The 17,572-nt window shown below is 39.1% G+C and overlaps 1 long non-coding RNA gene across 1 annotated transcript; it reads left to right on the forward strand.

Annotated features, from left to right (window-relative positions):
- The first annotated feature begins 724 nt into the window (after nt 1–724).
- On the forward strand, nt 725–9,187 carry LOC109036703 (uncharacterized). The gene is made up of 2 exons (XR_002009389.2): nt 725–1,709; nt 8,916–9,187. It is a non-coding gene; the product is annotated as an uncharacterized lncRNA (long non-coding RNA).
- The last annotated feature ends 8,385 nt before the right edge of the window (nt 9,188–17,572 follow it).

The following is a 17,572-nucleotide window of genomic DNA, read 5'->3' on the forward strand; positions in this document are numbered from 1 at the left end:
CAATTTTGAGACCAAAGAGAAATTATGGAGGGGGGTACTGTCCCCCTCTTTAGGGGGTCATTTTTGGGCCTTGGATGGTCCGATTTTGGATTTTTTGGGGGTCAATTCCACGTGAAATTTTCCGTGCTTTTCAATTCTGATGCGATCTTTCCGCAATTCGGTCGGGAACAATGACTTTTAGCATCGTGACCCCCTCTTTACCCCCCAAGGGGTGGAGGGGGGGGGGGTTCGGGACCACAAAATTCGGATTCCTTGGGGTCAATTCCCTATTCAACCCCGCGGTCTCCGACTTCGTACGACCTATACCAACCGAGAAAAAGGCCTGGTACGGGTGGTCTGAAACACCCTGTATAGTGAATGGGTACTTTGTACATAAAATGCTTTGAGCAAAAATTTTTGAACGAGAGCCGGAATTTTACCTAAAAGGTATTAAGTTGAACAGTTTCTGGAGGAAAAAATGAACGTAAAAGAAGCGTATTATGATTGGATTAATTGCTACATACAAAAAAAAAGGGCAATATTGTTGAACAAATAATAAAATATCTTCCCACCCCAAAAAATGGTGGAAATCCCTGTAAAACAGTGTGGAGATGCTACCATTATATTCTAGGTGGTGGTAGCCACTCCGGCCCGATCCTAAAAAACTACCCCTAAAAGTTGACGACCAAAAAAAAAAAAAAAAAAAAAAAAAAAAAAAAAAAAAAAAAAAAAATTAAGACGGGTAGCTGCTGCCTAACTAGTTATACACGAAGAAACTCGATCGGGCTTTTCTGCAAGGTTTGCGGTCCATTTAGCTCTCCTGCTAATTAGGTAGTAGAGTAAAGCCCAAAAACCCTATAATATTTGGGTAAAATATGCTCAGCTCTACTCGTAATGCCCTCGTTTTTTTAAATTTAGTTAAATATTAAAAAAGTTATTAAGCTTAAACGAAAAATTTTGGACCCCAAAACATGACGATGATGGAATTGTTGAGCAGATACAGGGCCCGCAAAACGCTCGGCCGCGGCAGGGTGGGCGTGTCCACATAGAACAACCTACAGCTATAACCATAGAAAAAAACATTAAAAAAGTATATATATTTTGAATCAGCATTATATAAATTACATAAAATTTTTCGGAAATTTGAATATAATGACGTATAAGGGGGAACAATTAATAATTATGTCGGTTTATTGCCGGTGATCTGTTGGAAACAATTCCTGAGTTTGAGTAATAAGAGGTGAGAGATGGTCTTTATGACTTTTAATGGGATAGAATCTAGCAATCATAAACTATCACTTCAAAAGATCATTTTTTTTTTTAAATTTTATCTTTGGAATTGAATCCATTAGTAATTCAAATGGCACTCTCCCTTTCACCCTGTTGCGCGTTTAAAATCAATCGGTCAACTAGAGTCTAGTTGACCGGAATGGGCAAATGGAGAATCATAATGATGAAAGTTATCAAAGGGTTTCATTGCAGCAGGCCGATTATTGAAAGTTTGAAGCAGTCTGATAAGAGATCGAAATGCGATATATTGCATGGTTAAGATAAGGCTGTCTTGCCTTGTCGTCCTGACATAGTTTCAATAAGCAGCTCGCAGTTGAGAATATTTATGTCATCACAACTGAAGTTTATTGTGTACCATCTCCTTATGAACGGAAAGATTTAACGTAGGTACCAAGATGATTTTATATGTCGTCCGGATAGGAATGCACACAGTAAACAAAGTAAGTAGCAAATTTTCGTTTCATACACATCGTTCCCTCAGTAATCAAAGAATCATAAAGGAAAACGCACTTACAACCAAAAAGGTACCTAGAGAGAGAGGGATTTATGATTCATGCAAAATTAAGAATAGTCACATCTGGAAGCATTATTTCTCAGGGCAGCATAAAATTGAAAACGTTTCGTGCGTACAATGAGAAAACCATTCAAGAATTAATATTGTTATTAATTTCAGAAATAGTATGACAAAGGAAGAGAAAGGAGCCAGGAGAAATTGCGACGATATTCTGCTCAAATTCGATCCAAAATATCCGAACAGGACAATAACATAACCTCTATCCATCGCTTCTGTAGTTTCTATCGTGCGTAGCCAATCAGACTTCGGCATTACGTCAAGTGACCCAACTTGGTCACGATTTTAATATTGACCGACGGTTTTTCTTTTGTGACGCACAGGGTGTGCCAAAAATATGGATCCTTCTTATTGATGTCTCGAGAACGATTACAGATTATTGACATGGGGTTTGAACGAAACTTCCTTCAAAATAGGTGGGCCGCTTTTAAATGGGTGTGGGGGGGTGGGGGGCGTCGTTTCCTCTCTGCCTCTCGCCCGGGACAACTATTAAATTTAGAATGGGAACTCTCTTTGCCTGATACTTCATAGAAGTCGTACCAAAAATATGTGATATCCTTCCAAAAAAACAAAAATATGATTTGTGTACAAAATTTCGGCCCGATCCAAAAAAATGTCACGAAGTACCAAAAAAAAAAAAAAAAACAACCAGGCACCCCAAAAAAATGATGGCACTACCGTTTGGATTCATCACTTAAAAGGAAATGATATCAAAACGGCCCAATTTTCTCTTTCATTCTCATGCAATACACCATACACCCCAACGTTTTTCACAAAAAAGAAAAAAATTAAATACCTAAGTTATGACGACCTGAACACGTTTTGATCCATCGCTTTAAAGGAGTATGATATCAAATCGGCCCCACTTCTCTGAAATATGCCCATCTCCGATCAATAACTTTTTCGAGACCTTCCGACTCATCGCTGAGGAGACACTGATCATTACTTGACCCTTCATTCGGTGTTGATCATTCGAGCGGTGCGGTCGTGGTCGTGCTCTCGCCGGAGAAAAGCTTTGACTTTCGAATCGTGCGTAAACGGGCGAAGTCCGCTCATCGCGGTCGGACAGCGCGCGCAAGGCGCGGATGCCGTGCATAACGGCGCGAAAACGTAAACAAGTGCGGTGATATCTTATGTCGAGTTCGCATCAAATATGCAAACACAATGTTGTTTGTTATTGGAAAGACAGTCGGTTCGTCGGCTGTGAAAAGTGCCTTGCCCGAGGAAGACTGGCTCTCCCCAGAGCGAGTCCGTTGAAAACTCAAACACCTACACCTACAGCGATGCCAAATGCTGAAAATATAAACCCGTTTCAGAAAAGTTCGATTCTTCCAAGATCGCCTCCTGGGGCATCAGGGGAAAATAAGCCCGAGAATAATGCTAAAGCTAGCGCACAACCCCTTCCGGACAGCGTTGGCGGTTCGAATAAAGGGGAGGTAGAGACAATTCTAACCACAGACCCTGAAAGTGTCAAGGGAGACCCTGCACTAAATGAGAAGACAAAATTGTTTATTTTGCAGTCGATTTCTGCTGTTAAGTCACTGCACGATGAAAACATCCTTGCAAAAAATTTTATCCAAGAGCAAAAGGCCCTCATGGATAAAATACAGGCCGAAATTAAGGAGCTTAAACTAAATAAGTCGCAACCTCAAGTGGCCGGCGGCTCTAAAAATAAGGGGAAGACATTCGTGACTGTCAACAAGGAAATTCCCCAACAAAACGGCGGGAAATTTGGAGCCCTGCTGCTAGATGCGGAAACGGATGATGATTTTTCATCAGGTGACTGGCCGAACTACAATTCAGATCCGGAGTATCAAGACCAACGAAGGACGGCGGCAAAGAAAGTTAAAAAAACTACAAAGAGGAAAAGGAAGCAGGATCAATCCAGCCCGGACTCCAAAGACGCCTCTGGAAGTGGAGCAGACGTCCAAGCTACACAGGATAAGTCGAATAACTCTAAGCCTGGCGATAAGTCTAATACCTCTAATCCTAATGATAGGTCCCCAAAAATTCTACCACCCCCTCCCATTAAAGTGGTAGGAATTAAAGATTATCAGGAAATTAAGCGACTTTTGAAAGAAGCGTCTGATAAAGAAGAGTATGTTTTAAAATTTTTAGGTAGTGAAACCTGGAAGGTAAATCCCTCTAACGACGAAACTTTCAGAAAAATCTCTGAAAAATTAAACGAAAGAGAAGTACAATGGTATTCTCACTCCAATAAAAACACTCGGAACATCAAAGTTGTATGCAAAGGTCTCCCCCCCTCCATACCTGAAGATGAAATTGTCTCGGATCTCCTTTCAAAAAATTTCAAAATTAAATCAGCCGTTTGCATGAGAAAAAGAGTAGAGAAACAACAGAAAAAAAATGAAAAAACAATTATGCCTATGGATACTGATCCTGAATCTGCTACCCCCCCTCAAACTACCCCTTCGGTAACAACATCTGAAAATCAAACTACAAATGCTAAACCTATCAAGGAATTCGAACTCATAAAAATACCAGTTCATCAACTTGATTTTGACCATTCAGAATCAATAGAAAACATCTATAAGATCAAAGCAATTGCTCATACTATTGTTCAAATAGAGCCAATGAAGATAGATAATAAGATAGTTCCACAGTGCCGAAGATGTCAGTGTTTTTCGCATACTCACAACTTTTGCAGAAAAAATCCACGATGTGTCAAATGCGCAGGCAAACATTTATCTCCTGAGTGTCCTTTTAAAGGTCGGATCTTAAATCCAAAATGCGTAAATTGTGGCGCGATCGGTCATCCCGCGAGTTATCGCGGATGTCCCTTCGCGAAAGAATTTCAAGTTGCACGAAAAAAGCAACTCCAAGCTAAGAAAAACTCCCCTGATCAAAAAAGTTTTCCGAAACTAGGGAAAAATATAACAACTCATGCTCCTCCAAAGAAATTAGATAGGACTTTTGCTCAAGCATTATCAGGCAATACAGCTAATCCGGCAACACAGGGCGCAGGAGACAGTTCTGCCGCTCTGATCGGAGTCTTATTACAAACAATAGAAACTTTGAATGCTCAGCTCAGAGTTCTCACCGAGAAAGTGAGTAAACTTGAAGCTAGCCAGAAAAGATAAACAAAGAAATGAATGACTTTTTTAAATTGAATTGTGATTCATTGACTAATCAGAATTTCTTAATGTCTCAACAGGAAAATTATCCAGAAATCAATTTCGATGATGTTAAAGAGCTACGAGCAAAGACTAATTGCAAGTCATTAAACATTATGGCATGGAATTGCGGCGGACTGACCCGGGTGAAGGCCGAAGAATTCAATGTCACGCTAAGGGATTTCAATGTGGACATAGCCCTATTATCGGAAACCTGGTTCACCAGGACCGATTATAAAAGGTATTTTGCTGGATATAAAATGTTTAACTCATTTCATCCAGCAAATAAGCACAGAGGTGGGTCTTCCATTTTAATTAAAGAAAACATTACTCACAATCTTATCAAGATGATAGAGACAAATGCTTTTCAAGTTGTAATCGTAAACGTGCAAACTGAATTAGACTCTTTCAACATAGCCTCAATATACACTCCACCCCGTAACATCCTCTCAACTGAGGATTACACTGAGTTTTTGGAGGAATTAGGCCCAAAGTATCTGATCGGTGGGGATTGGAACGCTAAAAATCCTCGATGGGGATCCAGGAGAGATAACCCTAAAGGCGTATCACTCCTAGAAGCAGTTAATTTGGTTGGCGGGAATTTTATATCCCCCGGAAAACCGACAAATTTTCCCACTAATCCAGGCCACCAACCTGATCTAATAGACTTTTTTGTTTTTAAAAACATAAATCTTATTGACCACGTCTCATGTGATACCTTAATGTCTATGGAAAAAGGTCATGCAAAAATCATTCTGGAGATTTTTACTACTCCAATCCTTGATAATCGTCCCCCCTCAACTTGCTCTAAAAGAACAGATTGGAAAAATTTCAGATTAGATCTAGAAAATTTAATTGACAACAGCGTTCCAGTCCTCACTCCAGAAGATATTGACAGGGAGTCGGAGCTGCTGGTGGAAAATATCAGATCCTGTGCAGCAGCCAATACACCTGTAGCTGTAAATAACATAAAACCTTACGCTATCCCAAAGGAACTTCTAAAGCTTATTCGTTTAAAAAGAAAAACCAAAAGAAAAGCAAATTTCACCCATTTTCCTGAAGACAATTCAAAATTTAACAGATTAAATGCAATAGTAAAGAAAAGAACACAAGAATTTTTAAATTACAAATTTAAAAAATTTATTAACTCCTTGTCTCCGTCAGCAGATAAAAACTACTCTTTATGGGCAGCCACAAAATATTTAAAAAGGCCAAAACAGTTAAAATTCCCAATCAGCAAACCTGACAATACATGGGCAAATACAGATGCTGAAAAAGCAGAGGTTTTAGCTGATCACTTTGAAGCCGCTTTTCAACCGCACGAAGACCTGGAAACACTATCTGACTCTGATGTTTCCACCGTCAGTTCTGACTCAGATTTGCAGAATGAAGGGGAAGTGTCCACATTGAAACCCCGAAAAATCAAAAAAATCCCACCAATAAAAATAAAAACCATATCTCCCTCAGAAATCATTAAAGAGATAAAAGGTAAAATTAAGGCAAACAAAGCACCTGGATTTGATAAAATCTCAGGACTGATTTTGAAGAACTTGCCTAACAGGGCAATAATGAAATTGGTCTCAATCTTTAATGCTGTCATTAGATGCAAATATATTCCCTCTCAATGGAAGATAGCGGAAATCTTCGTCCTCTTAAAACCAGACAAACCTCCTACAGAGGCTGCATCTTACAGGCCAATTTCGTTGTTGCCTGTTATCGGCAAACTCTTTGAAAAACTGTACATTAAGAGATTGAACGAGATAGTTGGCAAGCAAAATCTAATAATCGACGCCCAATTTGGTTTCCGAGCGAAACATTCTACAATTGATCAACTTCATAGAATAACTAAATTTATAGAAGACTCCCTGGAAAAGGGAGAATACTGTGTGGCGGTTTTTCTTGATGTAGCGCAGGCATTTGATCGTGTCTGGCACGAGCGCCTCATCGGAAAACTCTACAAAATGCTCCCATGTAACCATGTTGAACTCCTGTCTTCATTTTTATCAGGTAGACAATTTAGAGTGCGATATGAAAATACCACCTCAAGTTTCAGACCAATAAGGGCAGGAGTTCCGCAGGGTTCCTGTCTTTCCCCCCTTCTCTATTCCCTTTTCACCACAGACATCCCGCAGTCTGGGAGAGGGGGGAAACTGGGAGTTTATGCCGATGATACGCTTGTGCTAGCAGCGTCGAAAAGCTACAGGGAGGCACGTTTTAACGCTCAATCCCACCTAAACAGGATTAATAAATGGACAAACAAAGATAAGACCAAATTAAATGCGTCTAAATCGGTAGAAATTGTATTTACCAACAGGCCATTTACTCATATTCCTCTTCACTTAGGAAACTCTGAAATCCCTCGCGACACAGTCGCCCGATATCTCGGCCTCCACCTGGATTCCAGGCTCAAGTGGGGTGCACACATAAAGAAAAAAGTCGAGCAATTAAGACTTAAATTTCATGATATGCAGTGGCTGATTGGCCGCAAATCCAAGTTATCTCTAGAAACCAAACTGCTCCTCTACAAGTCAATGTTGAGGCCGGTTTGGAGTTATGGCTGCCAGTTGTGGGGCTGTGCAGCCAAGTCAAATTTAAAAAAGATAGAAGTCATACAAATGAAAATATTACGAAGCATTTCAAAAGCCAGATGGTATGAGAGGAACGCGGATATTCGCGCCGACCTCAACATTGATTCTGTAGAGGACTACATAACAAAAATGTACAACTCTTACGAAACTAGGCTGCATAGGCATCCCAACCCAGAAGCGCTTGCGCTTCTGGAAAAGGACCAATGCACCCGAAGATTAAAACGTCGCAAACCCCACGAGCTTGGAATTCAGGGGTTCTCAAAATTATCCTTCTTTTAAACTGACGGGCCTCCTTGTGCTCTTCGAACGCAATCAGGGGCTCTTGGGCATTTGACCGGGTTCGGTCACCCGCATTCCATGTCAAAGCAAAAAGACATTTTTACTTTGAAGCAAAATTGTTTTATTTTTCCCTCCTCATTTTTCAGAGGTTGTATTTCTCTCCATATAAATTAAAAAAAATGTGTGTAACCTAGTATAAGTTTATCTTATAAGTTAAACCCAAGTTTTTTAAAGATGTATCTTACATCTAAAAACATTCTGTACATATTATAACTTTTGTACAAATAATAAAAAAAAAAAAAAAAAAAAAAAACTTGACCCTTAGTCTATATGTCTATGTCCCCTTGACTATATGTCCTTAGTTTAGATGTCAAAGAGGTCCTTATGAGAACTGTAGTGAATTTTTTTCTTTAAAGAGATAAAAAACAAAAAAACCGTTATATGATTGAAAAAAAAATCGAAGAGAAAAAGGAATGGGCCGACCGGCACGTACAAAAACAAAAAAACGCTTTCCAGCCACAGTGGAAACGAGAGGTTCATTTCGACTAATCGTTTCTATGAAAACTATTGCGCCTAATGAGCCTAAAATTTTGACCCTCCCAAAAGATGATCCCCTTTGAGATAGGAACATTCCCAAAGTTTCATTACCCTAGCTCAATTCGTTCAAAAGTTAGGAGGGGTGGGACGGACTTTTGGTACACCCTGTATGAGCATAATATGGGTAATTTGGCTATTTTAGCCCAAAAATACCTTTAAATCGACTTTATTTTCCAGGATCTCATCAGAATTTTTTTCTTTTTGGCTTAAATGACTCAGTAGACACTCTACTTCAAGAACCTGAAGAGTTTTTGCTTGTGACTTGTCAAAAAATTTAAACTTGTTCAGACCAACCGTGTGAGTTTAAGACTTTGGCCGCATTCTTTACCCCTTTAAATCTGAAAGTTTTTTGAGGCTTAGGGTTTTCCAAGAAATGGAGCTGTTTAAGGAACGACCATCAAAAGGACCCTAAGCGGCTATATTTCGTGATCAATTGAAGGCAAGAATTGTTTTCTCTCTTTCTTTCTGTCTCTGTAGACAGCAGTGCACGGCCCGTGGCGTCAAGTAGATTCGGCTGGATCTCGCAGGAGCCATGAAAGAGACCCCCGCCTCCGTGCTGCAACGCTCGGTCATTAGGAATATTCATGGAACCTGCAGGCCCTGCGGCCCACCCTCACTTTCCTCTTTTGTGGGAGGGGCCATTCCTCCGAGGCAAAATGAAGTCTCCCCTATCACGAAAAGATAAAAACCGGGAGTAGATTTCTTCACACGTCAGTAACTCCATAAATATATAATCACTGTTTTTCTCATTCATTATCAAAATGAACTTTTCACGCGGGTCGCCTTCCAGCTCCGCTCGCTGAAACGTCAATGTCAAACGTCGATTAATTGCCACTCGCAAGAGACCACACTGCCACAAGTTGCGGAAAATTATGGGAAAACCTCACAAGGGATGTGTAGTTTTACCAAAATATTAAGGACGTTTTTCTCATTTTTTTTCTCTCACCCGCCCCCTCTACGTCCTTCTCTCTTCTAAACTATCGCGGAAGGTCTCATTTTACTCGTTCCTTGCCTGTCTTTTAATTGATATGCATTAAAGTCAACGCTGCTAAATACAGCGCCTGCCATGGAGTTCTACACGGAAAAAACGTGTGCTCAGCACTATATCGTTATTCCATGAGGAAACCGTTTCCATGTTAAGAAAGAACGCCGTAAGTGCATTTAGCAGTTTCTAAAGTTCCCTCGATGGAATACTTATTTTTGAGACAAATTCTCTGAAAAATTGGAAGAGGAATATTCAGAAGTTTTACAGTAAATGCATTTATGAATGAAGGAATCTTGGCAATGTCTAAAGGCTTATACGGTGGTTTTTCTCAGCACGGCAGGCCTAGCCACCAAAGTTCCCTGTAAACCCTTGGGTATACCTAAAAAAGGAGAGTCTTGCTCTGTCTGTGTCGCTCTCTGATTCGTCCATCGGTTTTAAACTTCCCATGGGGCTCTTGTAGACCAAAGCATAGGTATACAAACCCGATTTAGGCGAGGTTGTGTGATCGGCTGTGGAAAGAATGATAAGCACACAAAAAGTTTACTATTCGGCAAAAATATCTTCAAAGCTTATTCTGAACTCAAGTCAGAGGTTGGAAATAAGAAAATATCTACCTTCTCTAGCACTTTGTCACCATCTTCTTTCTTTACCGTGATCCAAACGAAGGAGCGGAGAGACAACCATGAAAGTGTTGCACGCGCCCACCAATCAGAGAGCGGCGCACTTTTTCAGTGGTAAAAGAATTGAGGTGGGAATACTCTCCCTATGTAAGCACCCTATAGTTAATCCATAACCCTTTGGTGAGTTGACGCTCCCTCATGTCTTGCAAAAACTCCTCTTGCTGTCCTTTTACTGGGCGTCCCGCGTCCTCTGCTCCTCACAGGAGGAATCAAATCAAACATCTTTTTTGGTAGCCTCTCTTCCATTGTGTTCATGTCCATATTCTTCAACGCGAACAACATCTAATAAATATTTCCTCTAGACCTTCCCTTAGGACGACCGGAACGCTTTCAGTAGCAAGACACGGAATTTATTTAGGATAATGTGGCTTCCAGTTGGCCTGGAGAAAATTTCAGGTATCGGAAAAAAAAATCCATGCGAGGTATAATATATCGGAAATTCCAGTTTATTGGACATTTTTCTTTGTGCACCGTGAGTGTAGAATAGACACAAGGAGCTTACTAAAAACGAAAAAAATGATAAACTTAGCAAATTTGTCGGCGTAAACACTAAACTTAATGAGCCACGCCCCCCCCCCCCCCACCCTCCCTTTTCCGACCGGAATTGAGCGCTCAATTCCGAAGGATTTGAATGCTCCACTGAAGATATTATATCTTTCCTATATTACCCAATATTGGGAGGTTATGTTGTCACAGAGGGTTCAGCGTTTACGCTTGAACCCATCATGAGAATGGAATATTGATGACCTCAATTCACGAGGGGCCTAAATTCACGAAAGTTGGACGATTTTCTAAAGGATTTTTCTCCATGTCCATCAGGGAGTTCCAACAGTTGATTGCACTTGTAAATTATCCTGCATTTTGCACTGTTGATTGTGAATACTTTTTCGGCTTGAGGTTAGTGGAACATAGGGGTGCGAGTTGTGATCGATTCAACAAAAAATCGATTTTTTAACCAGATAAATCAATCAAATTGAAACGGTTTTTAACGCCAAATTTATCGGTCAAATTGTTGTTTCCCTCAAATCGACGCGATGGAGAATTTGCACAAAGTCATTACTTCATCCGGGAGTGCTTAGTGACCTGAATTTGCAATATTTTTCATAATTTTTTCTAATATGGGAAATTTACCGTCTTGTGACATCTGTCGGCATCTTCCATGCATTTTAGAAATTCAGGTTATTTTGTCATATATACTCCAATAATTCGTCGCTTGGCTGACATAAGGACGTAACTAAACAATGAAATGAGCCCGGAAAAGCATTAAAACGTATAGAAGACAGGGTTCATTGCAAAATGCAGTTTCGTCCTTATGTCAGGTAAGTGACGAATTGTTCCATTTACAAACCGACCGGTAAAACATTGTACAAAACATTGTATTCTCGAGCTCAATTCGCTTAATAGTTTTATCTTAAGCATGAAATTTACCAAAATTCAGACACCTGCAAATTCTCAATTCTGTGATTCTTGCGATAGATATGCTACTTCATAAAATTATATCCTATTTTTGTTATGTTTAATAATCAACTTTAAAACTGCTATATGGAGAGCAAAGACCAAGAAATTGATACTTAGAAACCATATTCAGAGATTCAATTTTAACCTACACATATAGTCGACTATGATAGATTTTTTTTTTAAACTTCCCAAAAAAAGGAAGAAAAAAAATTCGCATTCCCAGCAACTTGAAACTGTCACCGTCTGCTTTGCGGACGAACGATGAGCCAGGCATTTCCTTTCTGCCTCTTCGTGATCAATCTGACTCTGTTCTACTCCGACAACATTCGGGGAGAAAGGAACGTGGATGAAAGACGGGGGAAAACGGGCGGAATGACGCGCAGGTGAGCCCGAGAGAGGAGGAGAGGAATAATGAGCCAGGATGCGATGAAGAAACACGTAAGGAGCAAATGGAGGAAGAGGAACACACATGCTGCCGTCCTAAGTAAGAGGGCCGTATGAACCTCAGCACCTTGCCCAATTTCATCCGATATTACACAAATTTCTAGGAGTACTTGTGAATATGGTACGTCCGATTTATCAGGGATTTTTTTTCGATTTTTAATTTCGTCGCAATGTAATCTATAGTATACGATGAGGAGGGTTATTGGTGAAGGCGATATTTGGAATGACCCTGCATGTCCTCAAAACTACGATTTTTCGCTCATTGAATGTTTACATTTTACTAGGGAGCTACGCCTCCTGGCCGCTACGCGGCCTCACCACCTGAAACCGCTCGATCCGCGCCATCAATGGGCCGCTTCGCAGCCCTATTTTTACCCTCCTATGAATGTTGGTTTTATTTTTCCCTTAAAAAATTACGATATGAGGCATAGTCTACTTTTAGAATGAAATAATTTTTGTATTTAATGAATAAAGAAAAAAAAAATGTTTAAAGTCAAAAGGACACGTTTTGCAATGACTAATAATTAATGAAACATTGCGGTAAATGATAATCAGGTCATAATTAAGTAATTGAGGAGTCAGGAATCGAATCCACATCTTGAAACATGTGGGCGCTTCTGACGTCTTAGATGACTCGGCCACCCCTCATCTTGAAGTGTACACTGTACAGGGCGAATCTTGTGTTGATAAGAGCTGATGCGCAGGCTACTCAGCCACTGCGCAACCTCCTCGGCCACTGCGCAACTTTCTGCGCATAGTGGTGGCAGGTTGTGGAGCATTCTATAGATTCGCTCAATTTTAACTTGATTGTAAAAAACCTGGGTTCTATTTCCAAAATCTGATTAGAGCGGGCTCATTTAGGGCCTATCACCTGTCGATAATGGCAAAAATCATGGAAATTGGCCCGGTAGAACGCTCAAACAAACTACCCTAGTAGCATGATTCACTTTCCCCTTCCTAACAAACGTATAAGGAATTAATACCGGTTATATAATCACCATTTTAACTAAAGTTTATATATCGTGTATATAAGTTTTATATAAAATGCCCATGAAAATAATTATTCATATTTTCAGAAGATAACGTTTATATAAAATTTATATAATTGAGGAAGGGTTTTTATAAATTTTCTTTATACGCATAGTATCCTTTTGCTTAATTTGCTTATTATAACTGTTATATAAATGACCTGAATGACTTTAACGTAAACCTATCTCATTTTCATGAATGATGATGATGATCTCATTTCAATGAACACCCTCGACTCTCAGACTGCGTGGGATAGGTATTATTAGAGGTACTAATGGCTCCGAGACGAGTTAAAAGGGGATATCTCGGCACACAATCCGAGGAGCCCTGTTACCTCAGTTGGTAGCGTGTCTGGCTCATAACCCTGCCCAGTTAGACAGCAATATTTTAAAAATATTGAAATTTAATATATTTTTAAAATGTTTTTCATGTATTTTTAAAATATTTTCAAAGTACTTTTGAAATACAATCAATGAATATTTTTAAAACATTTTAAAAATATATTAAAAATATAAAAAATTAAAATTTTTAAAATAATATTTTATAATATTTTTAAAGTATATCATAATTATTTTTGTTAATATTTTAAAAATATTATTAAATATTATTTAAAAATTTTGATTTTTTTTAATATGTTTAAATTAATATTATAAAAATTTAAAAGAAAAAAGGAAATGATAATAATAATAAATAAATAACATAAATACATCGACATAAATTCAAACTAGAAAAAGGCCCAAATAATTAAAACTGGAAAAAGACGCAATTATAAAGTTAAAAAATAGAGAGAGAGAGAGAGTTAAAAAAATGAGAGTTAAAAAAAATAGAGAGAGTTAGAAAAAATGATAGTTAAAAATCATGATAGTTAAAAAAAAGAGAGAGCTAAAAAAAATGAGAGAGAGTTAAAAAAAATGAAAATGAAAAAATTACATCATGAAATAAAAAACAATAAATAAATAAATAATAAATAATAAAGTCTGGTAAAATATCATAAGAATCCGTCAATAAACAAAATATTACGGACTCAGAGGCCTGCGATAGTTAAGAGATTGAATTTAGGGCCCATTCATATCAAGCCTGGCTGGTCTGGTGGTAAAGTACTGGACTTCGGATTGCAACTCCATCCCGAGGCGTGGTTCTAATCCCGACTAGGACGGGGCGGATTTAAGGTAAGTCACAACTCTACGATGATCCACCACCTGGTAGTAACGCATATGAAAACTTGCACACTTCATAACTAGAGTGCGCTACCAGCCAGGAAGAATAATGAAAATTCATTTTATACACTCTTTGAATTTGGTTTTATAACTTTTATACTAAGGGTTACATAATAAAATAAGTTTTTTAGTAAACTTTTAACTAAAAAACTTTACATCCATTACATAAACAATGAATATTCTTTAGCTTGTGGTTATTTACGGTTTATACTTTTAAAAACAAATTTTTTATATAACTCTGCTACTAGGGTATGACAAAAAAACATAAATTTACATTGTTTGAATGCGAAAATTCGCAATGATACCACTTTATATAAAAAACCTGGATCATATTTTGAAAATCTGAATAAAGCGGGCTCATCTATGTAGAGACAATTGCCCGTCGATAGCCGCAAAAAACATGAGGTCCGGTAAAACGCTGGAGCTAAGCGTTACCAGTTACGCAAAATTAGGGGGTCTCGGAGCTTATAGTATAGATGGAATGCATCTTGATTTGCTGTTTTTCGGATTTAATACTGACCTGTACATAGGTCAAAAAGCCGAGCCTGGAGGAAAATGCGAGTTTTGCAGCTTTGTGTTCGAATGCCCTTTATTTCCTCGATAAATCATGATTTGATCATTTTTGGATCTGAAGGCCGTTTGGACAAAAAATGTGAGTTTTGTAGATTTGCGGTCAAATACCAAAACTTTCGAGATATCACCAGATCATGATGCATTCCAACCCCGTATGAAAAAAAAAGTGTACAATTGCAGTAATTCAGCTAGGGCAAGCCCAAGTCTCTGATTGACACATTTCCTTTCCAGTAGAAATGTTGATATTTTTTCTTAAAAATTAATATGCAAGGGGGGAATTTGGCAAGGTGCGGAGGCTCATACGGTGTTTCTCCTGAGCACGACAGGGCGGGACGCGGGATCCAAGTTGGCGTTGAGTGAGTCCCGATCCGTGGATACGAGCACGCATGCTTGCGTGTGGCTCCGATCATCTCCGCCGAGCCGCTCCGCGCCACACCGCACCGGTCGGAAACGTCCACGGAGGACCGGGCCTACGACCGGCGAATCTGTAATTTGTGTTCGAGCCCGAGTCCAGATGAGTTGTCAATGATCTCAACCTGGAACCTGGCCTTCGCAACATCAACGCAACGCCTCTCGGGTCTCATCCTTGTCAACCTCTCCACACTTGACTCGCCTCCTCATCGGTGTCCAATACAACGAAACTCACATAAGAAACACAAATCCCCACCGTTTAAATTTACGTGTTCAGAGTCCCCGCACTGTTTATACCATCGGAGAAGCATCCAGGGGCAACAGGATCCTCAAATCTGAATTTCTTGAGGTTGAATACCCTTGAAAAAACTTTTTCCGAACTCCTCCGTCAATTTAGCGCACTTCAATTTTTTGAAGGAAGTCTCTGTCTCCCAGCTCCATGGGTCAGTATTTTTGACACAAATTGTCCTTTTCCACACGAAGGAATCTAACACCATTCCAAGATTGTGTAGGTAACTGACTGATACAATGCAATTTTTTACCAGATGTAATACCTGTAAAGTTTTGTCCAAAATTGTTCTGATTTTTGCCTGAGAGCAGAGGAAAAATCAGTGAAATTTCCATTTAGAAATGCCCTAAATTCTATAGCAGAAAATGCAATTTGTGAGAGGAAATGTAGCAACATTGCAATTTAGTTACAGTCTTTCGTGAGGTGAGCGACCAAATTGGCCGATTTTGGATATCTTGGTATTGATGTAGGTTAATGTTAGTCGTATTTTCTTATTTAAATTACATCATTGCAAAAATTTTGCCGTGAGCCCCCATTTTTTAGTGGAGGGCCCCCCTTTTACCTTCCAAGAGGAATCGGAGGTGGGACTCCGGAACTATGAAATTTGGATTTCTTTGGGTCGCTTCGTCCCCATCCGTCATGGACTTACAATTAGTCCAACCTAAATTATGCGAGAAAAACGCCTGGTATGGTAAGTCTGAACCACCCTGAATACTTGGAATATTTCAAAGAGACTCACGAGCATTTGCGATTTTTTTTAGAGGGTTGAATACGAAACTTGTAGTCAAAATCACTAAAACCTCAGTTTAGCTCATGGAGTTAAACCATTTAGGTTTAGGTAATGGTCGTGTTTTTATTCATTTCTCTGGCAGCTTCTTTCTTTTACGTTACAAATTAAATTATTCAGAGGAAGACAACCCCAGCTCCTTTCCTGTCAAAGTAAATCCATTGTTTAAATTAAAGGCAAACAGCGTCGTCTGATAATTTCAAACCTAGCTTTCCAACACGAAGCTTGGACGTCTTTATGTCAGTGAATAGGTAAAATTGTCTCTTATACGTCATAAATAGTTGCTCAACTATCCAAAATGAAGGCAAACGTTGCCTAATCATCGTGTAGTTGTTGAAAACCACACTTTTTAGTAGGGAGCATTAAACGCCTTTTAAACAACAACTCTTCAAACTACCACCTGGTTATCAACGCAGGTGCACATTCGGAAAGACATTAGTACTAACAAAGTCACCTAGAGAGCGCGCATATGATGGCGTTTTGCTATCGCTAAAATCCCAAAATAAGATTGCTGACTAACAATAATTTTGCAAAATCAGCAATTTTATTCGGCGATTTTTGCATTGCTAATTTGTGGATACACTAGCAATTTCATATTGCGAAAATCGCATTTTTTTATTTTGCTTTTGTGGCAAAAATTTGTTTTGCTGTTTTACAACTCACATTGCAAGTCCCGTTTTTAACAATATGAAATTTCTATTTTACCCACCCTCGTGGGTATTTAAGCAATGTTTTTTTTCTGTGTTCCACGCAGGTCCCAGTCCTAAAGTCGTTTTTCCCGTAAGCATTTCTATGATTACCTACACAAGTTTTAGACAGGACAATGGAGATTGCCACTTTAGGTTCTAGACGCCTTAATTATAAGACACATGTAGACTCGAGCTTATTCACATATTCAGGGAATTGTCTTTGTTTTATTTTGTCTAATACGGGAGAACTGTAGTAAATTTAGGATATATAAAAAATGACTGATGAAAATTATTTTATAGAAATGAATATGAAACCGTGATTTTATCACGATTCGCTACCGTTGAATTAGTGTATCAGTGAGCCCCCGATCGTTATCACATTGTAGGTACACGCCAATAAAAAATGCGAGAAAGAGCCGGTTTCGACTTAAACAATTTAAACTCGTTTATCCAGCCTCCTTACGAGAAGCTTTCCCGCCCACCTATTCGTCAAGCAGCGGCCGAGACTCTTGCAGGTGCGTAATTAAATTTAAGGCGATGGTTTAAACAAATACGCTCCCGGTGATGCCTAC

This window comes from Bemisia tabaci, chromosome 2, assembly GCF_918797505.1.
Source record: "Bemisia tabaci chromosome 2, PGI_BMITA_v3".
Classification (NCBI taxonomy): Eukaryota; Metazoa; Arthropoda; class Insecta; order Hemiptera; family Aleyrodidae; genus Bemisia; species Bemisia tabaci.